Source organism: Pseudophryne corroboree, chromosome 7 (assembly GCF_028390025.1).
Source record: "Pseudophryne corroboree isolate aPseCor3 chromosome 7, aPseCor3.hap2, whole genome shotgun sequence".
Lineage (NCBI taxonomy): Eukaryota > Metazoa > Chordata > Amphibia > Anura > Myobatrachidae > Pseudophryne > Pseudophryne corroboree.
Window position 1 is genome coordinate 251,812,888 of NC_086450.1, and position 26,325 is coordinate 251,839,212.

A 26,325-nucleotide genomic window follows, 5' to 3' on the forward strand; every position below is an offset into this window, starting at 1 on the left:
GAAAGTCACATTGTAGCACACTGAATGAGCCGAAATTCACATTGTAGCACACTGAATGAGCCGAAATTCACATTGTAGCACACTGAATGAGCCGAAATTCACATTATAGCACACTGAATGAGCTGAAATTGTGACAGCAGGGACAGCCAGAGTGACGACAGAGAGTGATGACACGGAGAGAGAGAGTGACGACAGGGAGAGAGAGAGAGTGACGACAGGGAGAGAGAGTGACAACAGGGAGAGAGAGAGTGACGACAGGGAGAGAGCGTGACGACAGGGAGAGAGTGTGACAACAGTGACGACAGGGAGAGAGTGACGACAGGGAGAGAGAGTGACGACAGGGAGAGAGAGAGCGATGACAGGGAGAGAGTGACGACAGTGATGACAGGGAGAGAGAGTGTGACAACAGTGATGACAGGGAGAGAGAGTGACGACAGGGAGAGAGTGTGACAACAGTGACGACAGGGAGAGAGAGTGACGACAGGGAGAGAGAGTGACGACAGGGAGAGAGAGTGACGACAGGAAGAGAGTGACGACAGGGAGAGAGAGTGATGACAGGGAGAGTGACGACAGGGAGAGAGAGTGACGACATTGACGACAGAGAGAGTTACGACAGGGAGAGTGACGACAGTGAGAGAGAGTGCCGACAGGGAGAGAGAGTGACGACAGTGAAAGCAGGGAGAGAGAGAGCGACAGTAAGGACAGGGAGAGAGGTTACAGCAGGGTAACATTACCTTATTTGTTGCTGGCAGCGGTGACCGGTGGGCTGCTGACGGCGGCGGGTGGCTGGTGGCGGGCAGCGGTGAGCAGTGTGCGGTGGACGGCGGTGACTGGCTGGCGGCGGTGAGCGGTGGACGGCTGGTGGCGGTGAGCGGCTGTGAGCTAATACAGCGCTCTACACAGCCGCCGGACGCCGCGCAGGGACGGGGAGCACCATGTGCAGCAGGATGGCCACTTCCCTCGCCTCCTGCTACACTTTCAGGTCCGCATTTCAGGGTCAGTGGAAGAAGTGGCGGTATACCATACCGCCCCACTTCGACCACTGCGTATATATATATATATATATATATATATATGTATATATTACAAACTGGTGTGTTTCTGTGTGTGTCAATATTCCTGACAGAGGTATATTTTACAAGCAAGGGCAATGTCCACTGTCTGGTTATACGAGACCAAAACAAGAGGAGTTGGACATAAGAATCCTTGCTCTCTAATCCTAGGATAATCGTTCACCTTGTGCCTTAAATCCATATAATACATGTTAAACATTGTATATATGTTATTTCCAACACTCACAAATTGAGGCAACAGTGCCCCCTACTGTTTCTTAGCATTTATGTATATTTCCTATTTGACCCTTGTACCTATGAAATGTCTTATTCAGGAGTTTTCCAACCTATATAAGCTAGAAATTGTCAATATTAAATTAGCCTTGATCTGCCTGGATGAAAGACGAACTGCAGAAGTGCCAGGATGAATATAACTCATCCTCTAGAAGCAGAGGGCGAGGCTCCTGAGTATGCTGATGTGATTGCTGTATTGAACATCTGCTGAATTGATCAATAACCTTAGCTAAGTATACAATAAATTCATATTTAGATATTCAAGTTGTTTGTTGAAGTACTTTTCTGGGAATCCACCCATTTGGGTCTCCCCAAACTTAACCCACCTGTAACACCACCCCGTACGCTGGTTGCATAGAGTCTCCGGTGATGGCAAACTACTCCGGTGGAGCTTGCTATTGCAACAATATAACTTCACCATTCGCAGCAAATGGGCTCACACCATGGAAACTGCAACGGTCTGTCCCGACAGGGGGACGACAGCAACCCATAATGCCCTAGAATCAAGCCATGTTAGATGCCGCTATTCTAGTGGCTTTCATACGGTGGAAGGTGGAAGGGACGCTCAATTTTATATCAGAATGAGCATGACTAAAATTTGTATTATTGTATTAATCCAGTTAAATGTCTTTGCCTGTCAAATGCTTGGAAAGCTAATTGCATTGCTAGTGTTCCTCATATACACCAGGAGTCCAGAGACAAAATGCTAATGGCCCTGGAATTCTCTATAACACAGTGATCAAAGTGCAGGGCAGGGTCTGTTGGTTATAAAATCCAAGGAAGATACTACAGATGGGTCCAAATTTATCTTGATCTTTAATAGGATTAACTAAGACTGGCCAGTCGGATATTATCCCTTGCTGTAAGGACTTAATCCCCTGCTTTATTGTTCTCTGTATTGTATTGCAGTTGAGAACAAAGATGAAGGGTTTATGCTAATAAGTAATGTTGTGCCTAGGTGCAGAAAACTAGTCAATATAACCGTGGACCTATCTGTATGTCTATCAAGGTGTGAAACTTTCTTCCTGAAACTGCTAAGAACTTTTAAATTGTAATTACTTGTGTGACTATTTAAACTATTATAATCTTGTAACCTTTTTTGTAACTATAAGCTTTGAAGATTTTCTTGAAATTAAAACCTATCATTTTTAGTTCTGGTTTCTCTGTTTTCAACCCAAGGCCCTGAGTGGCCCATGTTACCAATATATTTTTTAAGTATTAATAATGGTGTGTGAGGGTGAGAACAGATGCTCGCCCTGGGCATGATCACCTCAAAGTTCACTTAGCCTGGCTGGTGTAGCGAAATGTACTTCTGCTGGTGGCAGTGACCGTGTTGATTTACCACACGTGCTGAGGTAACAAGAAAGGATTCATGGGCGGTGATTCTCAGATTAAAGTATCTGTATCCTTAAGAGGAAGGAACTTCTATGCAATGCAGAAATCTCAATCACAGTAATGGTCTATGAGTTTATTAACTTAAACTTTCTAAACTGGTTGTTGGATTAACACACAGACATTGTCAATGCTTTCACAAGAATGTTTAACTTGCATACTAAATAAAATGATGACTTTGCCTGATTCAAATATGAATCATACTGTAGATATATACAGTAAGAAGTCTTATTCATTTGGGCTCAGGATGAATGACCGTCAGACGGGATGCTGGCGGTCACAATACCGATACCGGCATTCTGATCTGTGAAATCCCAACAAGGGTAAGTATGATCCCTCTCACCGTAGCCTAAACCTATCCCCCCTCACCGGGTGAAGCCTATACCTGACCTTCCACCAAACCCCCCACTCACCCCCCCCCCCCCCCCACGCGCGCCCCTAACCCACCTGCTATACTTACAGTCGTGATTCTGTCGTTGGTTTCCTGACAGCCGGCATCTTAACCGCATCCCATTCATTTTGGGGCAGAATAAAGACTATGTAACTTAAGGGCCGATTCAGGCCCTGACGCTGATGTGCGACTGTAAATCGATTTCGATGAAGCTGCACATGTGCAAGGTCCTAAACTGCATTCTCTTCAGAACGCAGTTTAAGACCAGGAGGGGGGCCGGAATGGGGTGCCGATGCCGTGTTTTGTGGGCATCGATGGTCCATTTTAGGGGCACGGTCTTGACAATGCAAACGTGTCTAGACCATATGCAGGGCAGGCTGCGGCAGCTGTATGACGCCACAAGCAGCCGCTGTGACCCTTAACATGGCGCAGCCAGACGGCTACTCCAAATATGCGAAAGCATCACTGCTGTGCGATGCTCTTGCATATCTGCAGGTGGGTTGGATCCAGCATGCGGGGCGGACTTGCTCTGTGCTGGGCGTCCCCCAGCATATCAAAGAATTGATCATAGATTTTCTCGCACATCTACGATCAAGTCTGAATTAGGCCCTTAGTGAGGTATCTGTATGTATTTGCGAATGTAATGTGATTCTCTGTGAAGTGCACTTGTTTCTGTTTCAAGGGAACAGGAATTTTCTGACTTCAAACAATCAGGAATTACAATGCAAACCATTAATTAAATTTGTTGGAAAAGAGTAACTAATAAAGAGCACCAGACATCTCAATGTCATATACTAAAAACAAATACCCACGTGTATAGCAGTTCCACGTTATGACAGTATTCCACAAATATTATAAAATAAATTCAGACTATTTTCCCAGACAACTTGAAATTTTTACTGATTTATTATCATAACAGATTTTGCCCCATTCTATGTCACAAGCTTAAATTACTGTACAGCTGAAAACCTGGCTAAAATTTAATTGATCCATAATCCTAACCACCCTATTCATCTTTTAGGCAGATATTTGCAATGATGTTGGCCTTTAGGCTTACCAAAGTCATAACAATGATTGTCCAATTAGACCAGACAGGTTTAATGTCTGGCAAATCTGGACTACTAAACAGAAGTCTGTGTACTTATATTCAGATTTCATATGAAACTGATGAAGAAGCAGTGATGCTGCCAAGGACTTTGGCTAATGGGTATATGCAATTGACGTCAGATCCTCTCCGACAGCCAGCACGTTTCCGGCCAGCATTCCGACAAATGCAGATTTGACTTGATTACAAGTCGAATCTGCATCAGCGGCAAACTGTTGAAATCAGACGCGTTTTCAACAAAAATACGTGGATCGGCGAGTAACTCGCTGATCCGCGTGTTTTCTGACAAGTGCCATTTTTATCGACAGTCGAAAAAACTTCACTTTCATTGAATAGGTCGAAAAGGGCAGTTTTTCAGACTGTCGTAAAAACCGGCACCAATTGACTACCCCCCTTAGTGTAGTGGACATACTGTATGCACAGATGTACCTCATACACCTATCCCTCTTCTGTGAGAAGCCTGGTGCAATTTCCATGGTGTGTACTTTTTCAATTTCGCTACTTTTCCCTCAAGTGTCCTACTTTGCCATCAGTCTTATAACTGTGCTTGCAAATAGCATTATAGAAATGATTTGTGCAAAAGCAAGTGGTATAATGTAGCAGATTAAGCATTATGGGGGTTATTCAGATGTGAAAGCAAAAAACAAAAAAACAAGCACTGCAAGTGGGGAAGATATATCATGTGAAGAGAGACTGAGATTTGGGAGGGGTGTGTCCAAACTGAAATCTAAATTGCATTGTAAAAATAATGCTGTCTAACGTTTGCGGGCTACATGAAAAAGCAGACAGTATTTACCCTGCACAGAAAACATATAAATGTATTCCCCCCCTCCCCCCCCCCTTACATGACAATATGGTTTGTTTCAGATACAAACTTACGTGCTTTTTCTGCCTTGCTTCCAAATCTGAATCAGGCCCAATGTTGTGTGGCAAGGGTCTGTCCTATAGTACTTTCCTCAACCTTGCCTCATTTCCTGCTACTTTTTTCCCCTCAGTCTTGCATCTTAGATTGCAAAGAATGTGCTAGGCATATTTTGTCTCAACAATATTGATATAAAGTCACAGATTAAGCATAATTATGCATAGGAAGTGTGACAAAACCAATTGTCACACTCACCTATATTTACTTTTTATCCCATTTCCCCCAGCTTTCCCTTTGCTGAGCTTGGAGATGATGAGATGGAGGCTGAATGCTTCTAAGACTTTCGAGAAATGTGGAGAAAGTTATCCCAGCCAGTTCACACTGCTATGTGTCAGTGATATCCAGTACCCAGCCAGTAAAACTGGCAGAGGTGGTCACCCTGGAGAACAGCAGCCGAGAGCCGGCAGTTCGGGGTGATCCTGACCCAGTGCTTCCCCATCAAAATCCAGTGTCTCATTCTGTATTCAGCATCATAAAGTATAAAATATTTGTCTCACCTGGGGCATGTGCACAGTTCTCTATGTTTGGGAAACTGCACACGTGCAGAACAGGTCTTGCAATGATACGAACGCCTCTGCCTGATTGACAGGCAGAGGTGTTCACAGGGGAGGTCGACGTTGGAGAAAATAGGTTTTCTGGGATTGGTGAGGCCAAGGACTGCATCATGCATGCAGATTCCTTTGCTCCCGCAAGTCACACTGCGACAGCAAGCATGAGTAAGCTCAGTCTTACTCAGCTTGTACCGCAGATGATCAACGCGACCAATGGATGCGATGTTCATCACAGATGCGATCGCATCACAAATGCAGGAAGGGGGTGGTATGTACCTCCTCATGCATTTGCATTACAAAGATTGCATTTGCAAAGCTGCTGCAAGCAGCTTTGCAATTGCAATCCTTACTGAATTAGGCCCATAGGCAGATTGTTCTATTAACATCATTGCTTTTCGTGCTGCAGACATATTTATTATGTCATACCAACAAATTCTAAATTAATGAATCCCTTTTTGCCCTCTGACAGCTCTTGCTCTTTGTGAAGAACAGCTAATACTATCTGAAGATGACATTAAATATCAGGACAAACTATGAAAATAGAAGCTTTTTGGTGCTTGTTAAACTGGACCAGACCACAGTCCCCACTCATTATACTGTGTGGGACCAGTGGTATGCAGTATTAGTGTGCCTAATGCTGGCGATATCAGAGATATCTCCTTTGTTAGTCTATTCTTAAATAGGGTAGCTACTTAAATTTTGCGGGAATAGATTTTTGAAAGATTTTTGGATTAAATTGGAATACTAAATGGCCCGTTCTGGTGGCAGGTAGGAAAATTTAAAGTTTTGCTCAATTATCAGAAAGGTAGTTACACATTAACTACTGCGTGGAGCAGGTATTTACTCAAACACATCTTTATTGTAGTATGACAAATTTTATGAATAGTCTAAAATATTGAAGGACACAGAATAGTAAAAGCTTAGGATCTCTAGTGGTTAGTTATATTCTACAGGGCCATACACACTGGCTGATGTGTGCGGCCGATATGAACAATCTCCTTCAGTAATGAATGAGAAATTGTTCATATCTTTCAGTGTGTAGGCACCAACAATGAATGATGCGCGGCCCCGCAGTCGTTCATCGTTGGTGCCGGCTTGTTTATACTTGCAATATTGTCCATATTAGCATGCAGAGCTATGGGGCCGGGTGACGTCAGGGAGTGAAGAAACTTCACTCCCCCCGTCACCCCCTCCCTGCCGCCTGGTCGTCCGTTGGCCGTATAGGCCGTCGGGCACCTCGGCCAGTGTGTAGGGCCCATAATAAGCATTAAATCTTTTGAGCAACTAAAATCAGAATGTGTTGAAATTCCACAGATATTCTTACAGAAAAAAACTGTTTGTGATTCTAAATACACTTGTACAGTATATCTTACATATATATTTTTTCTAGTTAAATACTCACATAGGTAGCCCTTGAAAAAAACATGCCTTGGACATATCATCAAATAAGGGGGATCTCTGTCCAGGTTTGTGAAACATTTTATTTTAAATAACAGATCTAAATGGCTGTTCTGTGTTTAGATGCCGCATGCACACGGCATTTATTCAGTGCTGTGAGGTGAGCAGGGTAATGGCCAGCTGCTCGGGGAGCGCTGACCACGCCCCCACAATGCAGGAAAACTGGGTCAGTGTGTGAGGCCATGCCCCTCCCACTTGAGGCTGCACCCACAATTCTTTATAGACAAAAGTTGGGAGGTATGCACATATGCCCTTACTGGTTGTTTACATTCCCCGGCAGTATATACTGGCAGTGTTATTAATTGATGTGCCTCCTTCATGGTTTGGTCACTAGACATGCCAGTGATATGCCTGGAAGACTTAACAATATAATGGACTTGACCCTTGATAAATCTTGGACGGCCTCTGGTCCTCCTCATTGTCTGCCTAACTAATTGCTGAGATGGGACTTATAGAAAATTAGACACATAGGGTATATTTACTAAAGGTCGATTTTTAATCGATTTCAGATCGATTTTAATCAATCTTAATCGATGTTGGGCTTACAGTGCTACAACACACATTTACTAACAGATGATTGTTTCTATTAATTTTTAAATGTTAATCAATCTGAGATTGATTTAAAATCGATCAAATCAACATTTTGTAATTATACTCCCAAGATACACTGAGTCTTGGCAGTTCCCTATCATTTTTCTACTCCTAATACCATTTTGTGTATTCATTTGGCATCCATTTCTTACACACTACCTAATTCTCTTAATCTATATTGTTGAATACTACAGTGTCAAATCTCATAATGGCCTCATTATCTTCATCAACAACAGATCCTGAAAGAGGGGCCAGGAAAGTTTCCAACGGCTGCACATCTAATGTCCAGGGCAGTAGAGAGCCTGGCCAGGCCCAGGTACTTTTCATGGGGCGTAGCCTATGCATGGGAGGCCTTTACCTGCCTCCTTGGCCACACTGCAGCCCAGCTGGGGAGGAAAGCTGCAGGTGCTGATGCCAGGTAAGGGTGGATGGGAAGTTGGGTCCCCTCTAGGCCCCTCCATCAGGCCTGGGCCCAGGTAAAAAGTATCTGCCCCCCCCTCCCTCCTTCTCGGCACCACTGCTGATTTGCTTTCAACAAACACAACTTTCCCTACTGTAGCAATTAAGTTTGATGCAGAGAAAGTTTATGATTTTGGAATAATAATACTTCTGGCTCAAAATGATTGGCGAAAGCTTAAATTTGGAAATATTGACATGTACATGTTCTTGTCTATTTGATTTTTCTGACATCACAATTTTCTATATTGCCTGGTTCAATAGTACAGGTTGAGTATCCCTTATCCAAAATGCTTGGGACCAGAGGTATTTTGGATATGGGATTTTTCCGTATTTTGGCCCTCATTCCGAGTCGTTCGCAGCGTTTTTCTGCTTAGTACGCATGCGCAATGTTCGCACTGCGACTGCGCCAAGTAATTTTGCTATGAAGATAGTTTTTTTACTCACGGCTTTTTCTTCGCTCCGGCGAACGTAATGTGATTGACAGGAAATGGGTGTTACTGGGCGGAAACACAGCGTTTTATGGGCGTGTGGATGAAAACGCTACCGTTTCCGGAAAAAACGCAGGAGTGGCTGGAGAAACGGAGGAGTGTCTGGGCGAACGCTGGGTGTGTTTGTGACGTCAAACCAGGAACGACAAGCACTGAACTGATCGCAGATGCCGAGTAAGTCTGAAGCTACTCTGAAACTGCTAAGTAGTTTGTAATCGCAATATTGCGAATACATCGTTCGCAATTTTAAGAAGCTAAGATTCACTCCCAGTAGGCGGCGGCTTAGCGTGTGTAACTCTGCTAAAATCGCCTTGCGAGCGAACGACTCGGAATGAGGGCCTTTGGAATAATTAGATACCATAATGAGATATCATGTGATAAGACCTAAGTCTAAGCACAGAATGCATTTATGTTACATATACACTTTATACACACAGCCTGAAGGTCATTTTAGCCAATATTTTTTATAACATTTTATAACTTTGTGCATTAAACAAAGTGTGTCTACATTCACACAATTCATTTGTTTCATATACACCTTATACACACAGCCTGAAGGTCATTTAATACAATATTATTAAGAACTTTGTGTATTAAACAAAGTTTGTGTACATTGAGCCATCAAAAAACAAAGGTTTCACTATCTCACTCTCACTCAAAAAAGTCCGTATTTCGGAATATTCCGTATTTCGGAATATTTGGATATGGGATACTCAACCTGTACCTTATTTTAAGGCAACTCTATGTTTTGTTTTGTGTGGTTTTTGGGCCCCTGTATAATTGTTATACTCTATAGTTCTTCTGACATTTAATTTGCTAATATTAACATATTTAAACATTTTAAATAAAATAAGTGGTTTAAAAATATTGCATCTACTTGGTGCCGAAACCTGCGATATAATCCAAACTAACATTTCTAAATACTCCATCAGCGAGCAATTATAGAAAATTCTATAGTACTGTATATACTAGGTGATATCTGGTCCCCCAGTGCCTCTATTTTGTGCTGATGGCAATGCGACCAGACTGTCAACGTTTTACACATCAGGTGGACATGCCCAAAATAGTTTCATTCTGGAAAATTATTATCTCATATCCGCTATAACTGGCCTATCTGCTACTGTTGCCCCCTTCAACTTTCTCCTGTGTGCTCCAGTCTGCAGGGTCTCTCTGCATATCAACAAACACATGTTTCTTGTGTGGCAAAGTACCCGTTGGCCCACAACTGGAAACAGCCTGAGCCCGTTGTATATGAAGGAATAAAAAAACCCATATGGTTTATTTCTAAGGTAGAGTATATCACAATTCTCCAAAACAGTTCAGTTGAATATAATGCCTTCTGGGAAACCTGGTACTCCGAAATATGTTATGCTACCAGGCTCCATGAGAACCAATGTAATTCTCTGGAATCTTTTTTACTATGTTCTTTGGTATCTCAGCTCACTCTTTCCCTCTTCTTTCATCCCTTCTCTTCCCTGTGTCCCCTACACCTCCTTTCTATCTCTATATATCTAACCCCACTCTGTATTCCAAATACAGCTTCTCTTCCACACTCCCCTTAGTTGCTCTCCTATCTATTCTTCTCCGGTCTCTCTGTTAGAAATTTTTCCTTCCCAGACTTGTACCACTATCTTTGTGATTAAGCTATCAAACTACATTTCTGTTATGCATAGGCTGTTGGTCACCTTCTTGTTCTTGCTACCTCCTTTCATACTACAATTCATGTCACTGTTTTGCATTTTCCTTGTTACTCCCTGTTCCTGTTTTATTCATAATATAGATACACAGTAACTTAACAAGAACCCAGGATAAAGCCTTCACGCATTGATGGTACTTAGAGAACCACAAGTACCAGCATGCAGGACATTAAGTGCCCACTGGTACCTATACTTCCTTTGTAAACCAAAATAAATAAAATAAAGACATGATGCACACTCCATTACAGTATAAGTTTAATACACACATGCACCCACACTCATACTGTATACTTACTTTGTCCCGGGTGCTGCTTTGGTCCGCTTTTCCATGTAGAATACTGATACATAGGAGGTGGGAGATCAATACTAGTTTGGTGTCACCTTCCCCAGCAGGTAATTGTGTATGGATTCCTTCCCCCCATGCAGCAGGATTAAATATAAAAGTGGGCTGAAGCAGCACCAAGGACAAAGTAAGTATACAGTATGTGAGTGCACGTATGCATTAAATGTATACTGTCATGGTGTGTGTGTGTGTGTGTGTCATGTCTTTATTTTAATATTTATTTTCCAGTGGGAGTATAGATACCAGCGTGCCCTTAATGCCCTGCATGCTGGTACTTGTGGTTCTCCAAATACCAGCATGCGGGGGAGGCTTCCTGGGACCTGTAGTCTTCCAGTAACACTTGATTACTATCAACTTGGCACCCACAGCCCAGGCCTTGGGCACCTAGGAGGGCGGGTTCCTTTTAATTGGGGGGGGTGGCACTTCCCCAGGAATCCCCGACATGGGGTTGACTGGTTAATAGGATGAATGCTTCAGCCACAATACCCTGCAAAGTGGGGCTGTAGCATTACCCCCTTGCTAGTGGAGGGGGGACCCCTATGTAATTTCCCCCCCATATTTTTAGAACCAGAACCGGCTCCAAGAGCCCGGTGCTGGTTCAATAAATACAGGGAACCTTACACATTTTTTCCCCCCTGTATTTTTTGAACCAGAGAGGGGAGGCGATGACGTGACAGAGTGGGTGGGGTGGAGACGAGAGGCGGTGTGGGGGCGTGGTGGCCGAGACACATAATTGTAGCCACAACCCTGCTATATAATGCCGAGATTACCGGCATTATAAAGCTGGGGGGGGGGGGGGGGGGGGGGAGATGGCTGCAATAATGCAATTCAGCAAGAATTGCGCCATCAACAATCCGGACTGCCCACTTTACTTGCAAAGTGGGCTGCCAGGTATGAGGGAGGCACAAATGTTGGGAGACTTGCCTACCCTTCCAGGGTCCTTGGAGAGTCACCCAATTTTTTGGAGCCTCCCAGCGGATCCTGGGGAGAGTAGGCAAGTGAGCTTTAATCGTAGCTGTCAAACCCATGACTTATCTGTATGACGCTGATCTCTTAAAGCCAGAATGCATTTGGGCATTTTAGTTTTAACTAAATGGCCAAGGAAAAATAGAGGTTAGACACTTAAAATGGGTTCTATACCATGATTTTGGGATTACAGCATGAAATCTCAAGTGCCATGTCATGGCTGGGATAATAACTTTAGCACAAGCAGTCAAAAAAAGGTACTCCTGTACTAATTATGAGGTACTTAATGCAAAAGAAAAAGAGGGGTATTCCGCACTAGTAAAAAATAGCAGACAAAACCTTATTACAAGGTAAAATGTCCGTAACCGACCTTGGAAATATAACACTAATGTGTGTCACGATCCGGGTATCTGGACGCCATTTCTTACCCATCAGATGCCTCCTAAGGCTGGCTCAGCGCTCCAGGACCGGATCCCATCTGTTATCCTGATGTGTACATTCCTGTATCCTCTCCTGTCACTCTGGGACGCTGTCACAGTAAACGCCATATTACACCTGGCATGGCGTCTCCCGCGGCCTCCGCCGCCGTCCCTGAACTTCTGCATGCAGAGTGTCTGAGTGGCGATTACGTCAGCCGCGGCCTCCGCTGTGTCCGCGTGGTTGGATGTGCATCTGTCAGCCTGGCGCCTCCTGTCTCCGGTGGCCGGCGCCGCCATTACTGTTTTCATTACCACATGGATTACAAACCAAACTTCCCTCCAAGTGTCTGCATGGGCGCAGCCATCTTGGATTCTGTCAGCTGATCATTTCCACCAATCTGTTCTCAGTATTGATAATCTGCATAATTGCCTAGCCAATCCCTTCCTTGCTGCAGGTATAAATACACTGTGCCTGAGCAAGGAAGGCGTCAGTGCTTTGGTTGTCAAACCTAGTTCCTGTTTGTCTCTCTCCTGTGATTGTCTTCCAGGTTCCAGCTCCTGTCTCAAGACTTCCACCATAGAGACCCGCACCAGCATTCCACCTGCGGTGTAGCCTGACTCTCCAATCCATTGTGGATTCATCTGTTTCCAGCTACAACATTACCTGCTTCCAGCTCAGCTTCCAGCAGAGTACAGCTTCCCTTAAAGGGCCGGTGTCCTTTCTACACTTTACCACTCTCCACCGGTATTATTATTTCTCCGCTCTCAAGTTCTACATTTCAGTTCATATTTCATCGCTCCCAAGTTCATTTATTATTTAACTGGTTCCAGCCAGTATCCACTCCGTGCTAACAACAGTCTGGTTCCAGCCAGTATCCACAGCAGCTGTTTTATCTTCAGCAACCCAGCTTTTCCTGGAACACCAGCTGGCACAATCCTGGGTTATCTCCATTGCTACAGTCGGGCCTGGTAAGGACTTTCCATCTAGAAGATCATAAGAACTATCTCACACTACCAGTGCCCTGTGGCTCCTGCCATCCTGTAGTACCCAGGAACTGTATTTATTCTTTGCTGACTTTTACGTTTTCTTTTACTGCTGCTGTGTTGCGGAGTTGTCATAATAAACATCATTGACTTTTATCCAAGTTGTCGTGGTCACGCCTTCGGGCAATTATTCATGTTACTTACATGTCCAGGGGTCTGATACAACCTCCCAGGTTCCGGTACATCTCAGCCCCTACAACTGAGGCTGCCTCCCGTCAGCTCAGGCCCTCAGTTGTGACAGTAAGCACTGACCTAATGAATCCAGCCGGAGACCAGGATCAAGCGGCCAGGCCGATGCAAGAACTGGCAGCCCGACTAGAACATCAGGAGGCTGCACAGGGCCACATCATCCGCTGTCTCCAGGATCTCTCTACTCGGCTGGATGGGATTCAGACAACTCTCCGTGGATCAGGCGCGTCTGGTGCGTCAACCACAGTGACTCCAGCTATAACCCCACCCACCTTACCCATTTCTGCTCCACGTCTTCATCTTCCAACGCCAGCAAAATTTGACGGATCTCCAAGATTCTGCAGGGGATTTCTCAACCAGTGTGAGATTCAGTTTGAGCTACAACCTGGCAATTTTCCCAGTGACCGTACAAAAATTGCCTACATTATTTCTCTTCTCAGTGGCTCAGCCCTTGATTGGGCATCACCGTTATGGGAGAGGTCCGACACCCTGCTATCTTCCTACACTGCCTTCGTGTCAACATTCAGGCGCATCTTCGACGAGCCAGGCCGGGTAACCTCAGCTTCATCCGAGATTCTCCGTTTACGCCAGGGGTCACGTACTGTAGGACAATATCTGATACAGTTCCAGATCCTGGCATCCGAACTGGCATGGAACGACGAGGCCCTGTATGCTGCATTCTGGCATGGCTTATCTGAGCGTATTAAAGATGAGTTAGCTACCAGAGACTTACCTTCTAAGTTAGATGAGCTAATCTCACTCTGCACGAAAGTTGATTTACGTTTCAGAGAGAGAGCAACTGAGCGTGGAAGATCATCTGCTCCAAAATCTTCTGCTCCTCCTCCTCGTCAACTGTCACCATCTAAAGATGAGCCCATGCAACTTGGCCGTTCCCGTTTAACTCCTGCTGAGCGCCGAAGACGCCTCTCCGAGTCTCTCTGTCTCTATTGTGCAGCTCCGTCTCACACCATTAATGCCTGTCCCAAACGTCCGGGAAACTCCAAATCCTAGCTCGCCAAGGAGAGGGCCGGCTAGGAGTAATGATCTCCTCTCCATCTCCTCAAGATTGTAATCTCCCAGTCTCGCTTCAAGTTGCTCAACGTTATCGGAACGTCATTGCCCTCCTTGATTCCGGAGCAGCTGGGAACTTTATTACCGAAGCCTATGTTAAACGGTGGTCCCTACCCACCGAGAGACTTCCTTCGTCCATTTCTTTAACTGCCGTGGATGGCAGCAAAATTTTTGATGCAGTTATTTCTTTAAGGACTCTACCAGTTCGTCTGAGAGTGGGAGTTCTTCATTCCGAACTTATTTCTTTTTTAGTGATTCCAAGAGCCACACATCCTGTGGTCCTGGGCCTTCCATGGCTCCGTCTTCACAATCCTACAATTGATTGGACGACTACGCAAATCCTGGCATGGGGTTCCTCCTGTGCTGAGACATGTTTGTTTAAAGTATTGCCTGTCTGTTCTTCCTCCCCCAGGTCGTCTGATGTTCCACCTCCTCCATATCAAGATTTCACGGATGTGTTCAGTAAAGCTTCTGCTGATATCCTTCCTCCTCATAGAGAATGGGACTGTCCGATTGATCTCGTTCCAGGGAAGGTTCCACCTCGAGGCCGAACTTATCCGTTGTCTCTGCCTGAGACGCATTCTATGGAGGAATATATTAAAGAGAACCTAGCAAAGGGGTTCATTCGACCTTCTTCTTCTCCAGCCGGCGCAGGCTTCTTTTTTGTAAAAAAGAAAGATGGTGGTCTGCGGCCGTGCATCGACTACAGAGGTTTGAACGACATTACCATCAAGAACCGTTATCCTTTACCCCTGATTACTGAGCTCTTTGACAGAGTTAGCGGAGCTACCATCTTTACAAAGCTGGACTTGCGAGGTGCATACAATCTCATCCGGATCCGTGAGGGTGACGAGTGGAAGACCGCCTTTAACACCCGTGACGGACATTATGAGTACCTCGTCATGCCCTTCGGATTGAGCAATGCTCCAGCTGTCTTCCAGCATTTTGTCAATGAGATCTTCAGAGACATTCTATACCGTCATGTCGTGGTCTATCTAGACGATATCCTCATTTTTGCCAACGATTTAGAGGAACATCGTTTTTGGGTTAAAGAGGTTCTGTCCCATCTCCGTGTCAATCATCTCTATTGCAAATTAGAAAAATGCGTCTTTGAAGTCAAGTCCATTCCGTTTCTAGGGTACATTGTGTCCGGTTCCGGACTAGAGATGGATCCTGAGAAACTACAAGCAATCCAAAATTGGCCGGTACCCTTAACCCTCAAAGGGGTCCAGAGGTTCTTAGGGTTCGCCAACTATTACCGAAAGTTTATACGAGACTTTTCCACCATTGTGGCGCCTATTACTGCTTTCACTAAGAAGGGTGCTAACCCGTCCAAGTGGTCTGAAGAAGCCATGCAAGCATTTCATCTTTTAAAACAAAGGTTCATCTCTGCGCCTGTTCTGAAACAGCCTGACATCGACTCTCCTTTCATCTTAGAGGTGGATGCCTCCTCCGTTGGAGTAGGAGCGGTGTTATCTCAGAGGGCTAAAGATGGCCATTTACACCCTTGCAGTTTCTTCTCCCGGAAGTTCTCCCCAGCTGAGCGCAACTATGCCATTGGCGACCAGGAGTTGCTAGCCATCAAGCTCGCTCTAGAAGAGTGGAGGTATCTGTTGGAGGGAGCTTCTCATTCAATCACCATACTTACAGACCACAAGAACCTTTTATACCTGAAGGGCGCACAATGTCTCAACCCTCGTCAGGCCAGATGGGCACTTTTCTTTTCCAGGTTCGACTTTAAACTCCAGTTCTGTCCGGGCTCTCAGAATCGCAAGGCCGATGCCCTTTCCCGCTCATGGGAGCAAGAAAATGAGTCAGAGTCTTCAGACAAGCATCCTATTATAAATCCGTTGGCATTCTCCACGGTAGGGATGGACTCTACGCCCCCATCAGGGAAAAGTTTTGTGAAGCCGATGCTAAGGAAGAAGCTCATGCATTGGGCCCATGCTTCCCGTTTTGCCGGACATACAGGTATCCAAAAAACCCTGGAGTTTATCTCTAGGTCCTATTGGTGGCCAACTCTGAAAAAGGACGTCTTGGAGTTTATTGGATCTTGCCCAAAGTGTGCCCAACATAAAGTATCCCGCCAGTCGCCTGCGGGGCAACTGGTTCTACTATCCGTTCCCCGTCGACCATGGACCCACTTGTCGATGGATTTCATTACAGACTTACCCATGTGCAACAAGTTCAATACCATCTGGGTGGTAGTTGACCGGTTCACCAAGATGGCACACTTCATTCCTCTCACCGGTCTTCCGTCAGCTTCCAAGTTGGCTCAAGTATTCATACAAGAGATCTTCCGACTCCACGGTCTTCCTGAAGAAATTATCTCAGATCGAGGAGTTCAATTCACAGCCAAATTCTGGCGAAGTTTATGTCAAGTCCTCCAAGTCAAGCTAAAGTTTTCCACGGCTTACCATCCTCAGACCAATGGTCAAACCGAGAGGGTGAATCAGGACTTGGAGGCCTTCCTCCGCATCTATGTGTCCTCCTCTCAAGATGACTGGGTTCAATTACTTCCCTGGGCCGAGTTCTGTCATAACAACCAGTATCATTCTTCATCTGCTTCAACACCATTCTTCACTAACTTTGGATTCCACCCTAAAGTCCCTGAGTTCCAACCGCTTCCAGCAACTTCTGTTCCCGCAGTGGATATCACCTTGCATCAGTTTGCCAATATCTGGAAGAGCGTACGATCAGCTCTGCTCAAGGCATCGTTCAGGTACAAGAAGTTTGCGGATAAGAAGCGTCGAGCAGTTCCTGCTCTCAAGGTGGGTGATCGGGTATGGTTATCCACGAAGAATTTGAGGTTAAGAGTTCCCAGTATGAAGTTTGCACCTCGCTATATCGGTCCTTTCAAGATTGAACAAGTCATCAATCCTGTTGCTTACAGACTCCAGTTGCCTCCCTTCTTAAAAATACCCAGGACATTCCATGTTTCCCTGTTGAAACCGCTGATCTTGAATCGGTTTCATTCCTCACTTCCTCCAACTCCGAAAGTCCAAACTCAACGAGGCGTTGAGTATGAAGTGGCCAAGATCCTGGACTCACGTCACCGTTACGGTCAACTACAATATCTTATTGACTGTAAGGGTTATGGTCCTGAGGAACGTTCATGGACCAATGCTTCTGATGTCCATGCTCCTGCCTTGGTCCGGAGATTCCATTCCAAGTTTCCTCAAAAGCCAAAGAAGTGTCCTGGGGCCACTCCTAAAGGGGGGGGTGCTGTCACGATCCGGGTATCTGGACGCCATTTCTTACCCATCAGATGCCTCCTAAGGCTGGCTCAGCGCTCCAGGACCGGATCCCATCTGTTATCCTGATGTGTACATTCCTGTATCCTCTCCTGTCACTCTGGGACGCTGTCACAGTAAACGCCATATTACACCTGGCATGGCGTCTCCCGCGGCCTCCGCCGCCGTCCCTGAACTTCTGCATGCAGAGTGTCTGAGTGGCGATTACGTCAGCCGCGGCCTCCGCTGTGTCCGCGTGGTTGGATGTGCATCTGTCAGCCTGGCGCCTCCTGTCTCCGGTGGCCGGCGCCGCCATTACTGTTTTCATTACCACATGGATTACAAACCAAACTTCCCTCCAAGTGTCTGCATGGGCGCAGCCATCTTGGATTCTGTCAGCTGATCATTTCCACCAATCTGTTCTCAGTATTGATAATCTGCATAATTGCCTAGCCAATCCCTTCCTTGCTGCCTGAGCAAGGAAGGCGTCAGTGCTTTGGTTGTCAAACCTAGTTCCTGTTTGTCTCTCTCCTGTGATTGTCTTCCAGGTTCCAGCTCCTGTCTCAAGACTTCCACCATAGAGACCCGCACCAGCATTCCACCTGCGGTGTAGCCTGACTCTCCAATCCATTGTGGATTCATCTGTTTCCAGCTACAACATTACCTGCTTCCAGCTCAGCTTCCAGCAGAGTACAGCTTCCCTTAAAGGGCCGGTGTCCTTTCTACACTTTACCACTCTCCACCGGTATTATTATTTCTCCGCTCTCAAGTTCTACATTTCAGTTCATATTTCATCGCTCCCAAGTTCATTTATTATTTAACTGGTTCCAGCCAGTATCCACTCCGTGCTAACAACAGTCTGGTTCCAGCCAGTATCCACAGCAGCTGTTTTATCTTCAGCAACCCAGCTTTTCCTGGAACACCAGCTGGCACAATCCTGGGTTATCTCCATTGCTACAGTCGGGCCTGGTAAGGACTTTCCATCTAGAAGATCATAAGAACTATCTCACACTACCAGTGCCCTGTGGCTCCTGCCATCCTGTAGTACCCAGGAACTGTATTTATTCTTTGCTGACTTTTACGTTTTCTTTTACTGCTGCTGTGTTGCGGAGTTGTCATAATAAACATCATTGACTTTTATCCAAGTTGTCGTGGTCACGCCTTCGGGCAGTTATTATTCATGTTACTTACATGTCCAGGGGTCTGATACAACCTCCCAGGTTCCGGTACATCTCAGCCCCTACAACTGAGGCTGCCTCCCGTCAGCTCAGGCCCTCAGTTGTGACAATGTGTAGATGAAACCGTCGGTGGTGCTCCCAGAGTCAGTGGGGTTACATTGAAAAAATCAAGAAGGGAAAAGAAAGACTATGCTGGGGCACTCTTATTGAGAAAATGAGACAGTAAAATTTTACCTTTATTATGGATCATTTAAAATATAGTGTGACAGACAAGATAAGGTATTCCGAACACAAATATAAATACCAAGGTAATTTCAAATTAATAAACAGTAAATACCGCAAAAGATGAAAATTTATTATAGAATTGCAGGAGTAGCTTAACATATGTCCACTATCAACAGGTGGATAGCTGGAGTCTCCTGTGATGATATCCCGTGAGTTAATCTAAGCACCATTGGATTGAAAGGTTTGTTGCCTAGTATGGTGTTGAACCACCTTCTGTATCAATGTCTGACTGAAGTGTCACCATAGGCATTTTAATGCAGCGGATTAGACAGGAGTGTATAATCTGCCGAGTTACCGAAAAATTAATTAATGATAACCAACAGACAGTGGATTGAATCATAAAGAAGTGATTTTAAAGACACAGCAGATTTGTGAAAATATATGGACATTCATATATGAAGCATATAATAATAAATCTGTTCTTTCTATTGAAAGAGGAGAAAAAGAAGATTAGAGGAATGTTCCTGCTGCTTTCCAACCAAGCTTACTGCACCTGGTGTTCCTTGGCAGTCTCCCAAACAAGTACTGACCAGGCCTTCCAGAGCTTTGCTTCCAAGATCTGACGAGATTAGGCGTCTCCACGTATGGCCGTAAACGGTTGGATGAGTGAGTACTTATTCCTGGTAAACAGAAATGTGCATCTGCTGTCCAGAATGGGGCTTCCACAAACATTACTCACCACCACCGTGGTGAAAGGAACTGGATGAGAGAGCACATCGGTACAGAGGTGCAAGAGTGCAAGGAAAGAAAAAATTATAGCAATAAATGCCAATAAGGCATGAATTGGGTATAGGAGAAAAGAAAAGGTAGAAGACAATAACTTGTAAATATATGTACAGCGACCAGGTTCGGCTAATTGAAATCAATCAAATACAATTAATTATGAAGAGGAGTGTAAATAGCTTTTAAGCTGAGTCAGGTTAGTAAATTGGTCCTAAAACCAGATTCTCTATTTAATTATAGACATAATTTAGCACCATCAATATTGAAAAATAATCTCTTCAAACAGAAGGGAAAGACAAATATAGCCAAATAACCCTTTTAGTGTCAGCGGTTTCAATTTGTATTAAATGCTGTTCAAACTACGTAAAGTGTATAAATTTGCCCTGAAAACAAATCAGCTTTTAAAGTTTAAAGTGAGTGGTGCACAAAAAGATTGTCAAAGGGTTGTTTTGCTATATTTGTCTTTCCCTTCTGTTTGAAGAGATTATTTTTCAATACTGATGGTGCTAAATTATGTCTATAACAAAATAGAGAATCTGCTTTTAGTACTAATTTACTAACCTGATTCAGCTTTAAAACCAACTACGATCCTCTCCATAATCAATTGTATTTGATTGATTTCAATCAGCCGCACCTGGTTGCTGTGCAGTATTAACTGCTCACTTTGACAATCTTTTTGTGCACCACTCACTTTAAACTTTTTAAGAGATTACTCTGACATACTTGTTACTTTCTTCTAAGATACTGTCTATCTATGCTCATGCTGCAAATTAGGCTCATAATGTGTTTGTTTTGACACATATGTTCCTTTCTCTTGGTTCAAGAGATTGCCTTCTAATGTTTTCTCTGCAAGCTATACCTATACTGTGATTGCACAGCTGATTTGTTTTCAGGACAAATTTATACACTTTACGTTTAGTTTGAACAGCATTTAATACAAATTGAAACAGCTGACACTAAAAGGGTTAGTTTGCTATATTTGTCTTTCCCTTCTGTTTGAAGAGATTATTTTTCAATATTGATGGTGCTAAATTATGTCTATAATTAAATAGAGAATCTGGTTTTAGGACCAATTTACTAACCTGACTCAGCTTAAAAACTAACTACAATCCTCATTATAATTAATTGTATTTGATTTATTTCAATTAGCCGCACCTGGTCGCTGTACATATATTTACAAGTTATTGTCTTCTCCCTTTTCTTTTCTCCTATACCCAATTCATGCCTTATTGGCATTTATTGCTATCATTTTTTCTTTCCTTGCACCTCTGTACCAATGTGCTCTCTCATCCAGTTCCTTTCACCACGGTGGTGGTGAGTAATGTTTGTGGAAGCCTCCATTCTGGACAGCAGAAGCACATTTCTTTTTACCAGGAATAAGTACTCACTCATCCAACCGTTTACGGCCATACTCCACAGGAGACGCCTAATCTCGTCAGATCTTGGAAGCAAAGCTCTGGAAGGCCTGGTCAGTACTTGTTTGGGAGACTGCCAAGGAACACCAGGTGCAGTAAACTTGGTTGGAAAGCAGCAGGAATATTCCTCTAATCTTCTTTTTCTCCTCTTTCAATAGAAAGAACAGATTTATTATTATATGCTTCATATATGAATGTCCATATATTTTCACAAATCTGCTGTGTTTTTAAAATCACTTCTTTATGATTCAATCCACTATCTGTTGGTTATCATTAATTAATTTTTCGTTAACTCGGCAGATTATACACTCCTGTCTAATCCGCTGCATTAAAATGCCTATGGTGACACTTCCGTCAGACATTGATACAGAAGGTGGTTCAACACCATACTAGGCAACAAACCTTTCAATCCAATGGTGCTTAGATTAACTCACGGGATATCATCACAGGAGACTCCAGCTATCCACCTGTTGATAGTTGACATATGTTAAGCTACTCCTGCAATTCTATAATAATTTTTCATCTTTTGCGGTATTTACTGTTTATTAATTTGAAATTACCTTGGTATTTATATTTGTGTTCGGAATACCTTATCTTGTCTGTCACACTATATTTTAAATGATCCATAATAAAGGTAACATTTTACTGTCTCATTTTCTCACTAAGAGTGCCCCAGCATAGTCTTTCTTTTCCCTTCTTGATTTTTTCTAATTATGAAATCCCAAGCACTGAATGACATCACGGTCCGGCGGTCCGGTATCCTGCTGACGCTTACCGGGTATCGCGCATGATACCCGAACCACCACACCACGATCTATGTGAACAAGGGCTCATGTAAGCAATATGATGGATATATGTAATGGCTAATTAAGTGTGTGCCCTAATAAGACTTGCGAGACAAGCTGATTATGTGGGCAGGAATGTATTAGGTATTATTACAAACATAATTTATGAAGGGAAGTGATGTAATATGCGTTCCAGCATGGAACGCGGAAGTGATATGTTGGCGCCGTTTTTGTGTGAGAGAGGTATAAAGGGAGCCAAATAGACATGACCAGCCTTGCTGCTGGACTGTGATGGGAAATGCACCTGAACTCTGATATATTGTAGTGCCTCCTTATGAAAACATTTGAGAAGCTGAGTATGCATTTTAATTCACAATAAATTGATTTTTTGCATTTATGGAAGTCTGGAGAGTGCTCCTTCCTATATTTCTATGTGGTGATATTGGATGTATCTTGGGAGACACCCCAGCAGTTATTACATGGAAGATGAGAGTGCGGACTAATATATATATATATATATATACACATATATATATAGACGTATAGAGAGTGCGCTAGTCTCTAGTACTGTTCATCACATTAATTTATAAGTAACATAAACACAACTTTATAAAAAATCAATTTGTGTTTTTATTGTGTACATAAAATATACATATGGCATCTGTACAGTCTCACAGAGAAGAAGTTCCAAGTTTTATCTGGTTTGTATTCAACTTCCGAAGAAGTTCTTTAACAACAGATAGCATAGGTGGAAATACAGTGCCTAGATAAAACCCAACGCGTTTCGTCCCTGCTGGGACTTCTTCAGGGTTACAAAATCAGATGCCCAATATATTAAAGGGATCCTGAAGGGACATATACTTTGCTGATTGAAATAGGTATAAAACCTTATATAGTAACTTTTTACGTATTCAGTCGCACCAGCTTCCAGGACCGATCAACACATTATCAAACGCTGAGTGGATCCAGACGCTAATTGTGTACACAACCGCTCTGTAAACCTGTATAGAGGCAGGCTCACACACAAATTGATTTTTAATTAAGTTGTTTTTATGTTACTTATAAATTAATGTGATGAACAGTATTAGAGACTAGCGCCCTCAGATCTATACGTTTGTTGTTCTTTTTGAACCTCGTCTAACAGGAGATTCTTCTTGAGGTGCTGCATTTACATTTTTCACTTAGCGCTATATAGGGTACCCTGTATTATACATACACACACACACACACACACACACACATATAGTATATATATATATATATATATATATATATATATATACTGTATATATATTTTTTTTCTTTTTCTTCCATAAAGTCGTGTTGTCCTTAAACATATATACTATATATTTACGTATGTCTAAGATTTCTGCTGCATTCTATCCCTTGAAAATGCAGCATGCACAGATGCCCTCCATCACAGGGAAGTACAGAGCAGCAAAAGCAGGCTCATGGGTCTTAATATACTGTGGTCGGTGATGAAAACACTCACAGAGAGCTTTCAAAATTGCATATAAGACTTTTTATTTTCCTGCGGCCCGCACACTCTTATTTTGAGTTTGACATGCCTGATGTAGCTCCTCAAAAAGGATTTAAGTGGTCACAGCAGATCACTAGCACTGCAACCTGGTGTCTGCTGGACAGTGGTTGCCTGGCAGGTGTACACTCGGCTTACATCGGTGCTTGTCTTCGGGCAGATTATGCTGGTCAATTGGCTTACAGGGCTGTTATGTGCCGCTCAGGCAGGTCATGGCGGCTTAAGATCCCAGCAATCTCGGGACCCGACATGTGGAAGCTCGTCTGCCATTGCCGTACACTGCTCCCGTACTCATCACACGGGGAAGGGGGGGGGGGGGGCGTGGCCTTCTCAGCCTATCGGTATACAGCAGCTGTTTCCTCAGAAGTGTTTTTGAAAAAATTATAGGAGCTGGTTGGTTGTAGAGATGTTCGGCGGACACTTTTTGTTTTTTGGATCTGGATCCCCGCTCGTGTTTTGGATCTGGATTGGTTTTGCCAAAACCACCTTTTCGGGTTTTGGTTTTGGATCTGGATGATTTTTGAAAAGGAAAACTCACAATAGCAGCTAAAATCACAGAATTTGGGGTTAATTTCGATCCTACGGTATTATCAACCTCAATAACATTCATTTTCACTCATTTCCAGTCTATTCTGAACACCTTACAATATTGTTTTTAGGCCAAAAGGTTGCACCGAGGTCACTGGTTGACTAAGCTAAGCGACACATGTGGGCGGCACAAACACCTGGCCCAACTAGGAGTGGCACTGCAGTGGCAGACAGGATGGCAGTTTTAAAAACTAGGCTCCAAAGAGCACATAATGCAAAGAAAAAAAAAAGAAGTGCACCAAGGTAGCTGGATGACTAAGCTAAGCGATACAAGTGGCCGGCACAAACACCTGGCCCATTTAGCAGTGGCACTGCAGTGGCAGACAGGATGGCAGTTTTAAAAACTAGACCCCAAAGAGCACATAATGCAAAGAAAAAAAAAGAGGTGCACTGAGGTCACTGGGAGACTAAGCTAAACGACACTAGTAGGCGGCAAAAACACCTGGCCCATCTAGGAGTGGCACTGCAGTGGCAGACAGGATGGCAGTTTTAAAAACTAGGCCCAAAGAGCACACAATGCAAATAAGAAAAAAAAAGGTGCAAGATGGAATTGTCCATTTTTAAATACATTTACAGAGTCCGCCATTACCACCTTCTCTGGCAGGGAATTCCAAATCCTTATTGACCTAACAGTGAAGAAACCCTTTCCTACGTTGCATACGCAATTTTCTCTCCTCTAGCCTCAGCGAGTGCCCTCGTGTCCTATACAGAGTTCTTTTAATAAACAATTCCTCTGATAACTCTTTGTCAGTGGCGGTTCTTGCCACGGGCAAGCAGGACTTTTGCCCGGGGCGCCGCCTTCCGGAGGGCGCTGGCGCCATCCGGAGGGCGCCGCACCGTGGCAAGATCCGCCACTGCTACCCGCTGTGTCCCCCGTCCGCCTCCGCTGCCCGCTGCCGTCCCCGTCGCTTCCTGTGAAGGGAACTAGACGCTATGCGTCTAGTTTCCCTTCGTGGAGAGTAACTGCTGAGCGGTGCGCGATGACGTCATCGCGCACCGCACAGCAAAGGTCCTCTCCACGAAGGGAACTAGACGCATAGCGTCTAGTTTCTCTTCGTGGAGAGGACCTTTTGCTGTGCGGTGCGCGATGACGTCATCGCGCACCGCTCAGCATTCAAGCAACGCTTTCAATGTACAGGGGGCGTGACTCACCACGCCCCCTGTATTAGGCCACGCCCCTTTCCTGCCCGGGGCGCTCTGCGCCCTTGAACCGGCCCTGCTCTTTGTAATGTCCCTTTACATATTTGAAGATATTAATAATGTCTCCTCTTAGACGCCTCCTTTCCAGTGTATACATATTCAACCTAGTAAGCCTTTCCTCGTAACCAGTCCCTCTAGCCCTTTAATCAAATTAGTAGCTCGCCTCTGAACCCTTTCGAGTTCACAGATATCTTTTTTAGAATGAGGTGCCCAAAATTGAACACAATATTCCAGGTGTGGACGTACCAATGATTTGTACAACAGCAGAATTACACTCTCATCCCTTGTCTCAATTCCCCGTTTTATGCACGCAAGCACCTTACTTAACTTCTTTTCTGCACTTTGACATTGTATACGGTTATTAAGCCTATTGTCAATGAGTACCCGCAAATCTTTTTCCAATACTGTTACCTCTAGATTTTACCCATTTAATATGTAGGATGCAAGTTTGTTTTTAGTCCCGAAATGCATAACTTTGCATTTTTCTATATTGAACCTCATTCTCCATTTAGACGCTCAGATTTCAAGTTTAGATAAGTCATTCTGTACAGACTCCACATCTATTCCCAAAATAATTACCCTATACAGTTTAGTATCATCTGCAAAGATTGACACTGTGCTTTCCAGGCCTATTTCTAGGTCATTGATAAATATGTTGAATAGTAGTGCCCCGAGTATGGACCCTTGTGGTATTCCGCTGACTACTGGTGCCCAGCTGGAGGACATCCCATTGACCACTACTCACTTTACCCTGTTATCCAGCCAGTAACTTATCCATGTACAAATAGTTTTTCCTGGACCAAGCTCATTAAAAAAAAAAGAGGTGCACTGAGGTCACTGGGAGACTAAGCTAAACGACACTAGTAGGCGGCAAAAACACCTGGCCCATCTAGGAGTGGCACTGCAGTGGCAGACAGGATGGCAGTTTTAAAAACTAGGCCCAAAGAGC

At 44.1% G+C, this 26,325-nt stretch overlaps 1 protein-coding gene and 1 pseudogene across 4 annotated transcripts in view; one reads left to right on the plus strand and one right to left on the minus strand.

Annotated features, from left to right (window-relative positions):
• Positions 1-26,325, minus strand: part of TNRC18 (trinucleotide repeat containing 18) — a 1,076,633-nt gene that overhangs the window by 235,360 nt on the left and 814,948 nt on the right. The window lies entirely within an intron of this gene.
• LOC134946087 (5S ribosomal RNA) lies at positions 21,250-21,368 on the plus strand (annotated as a pseudogene).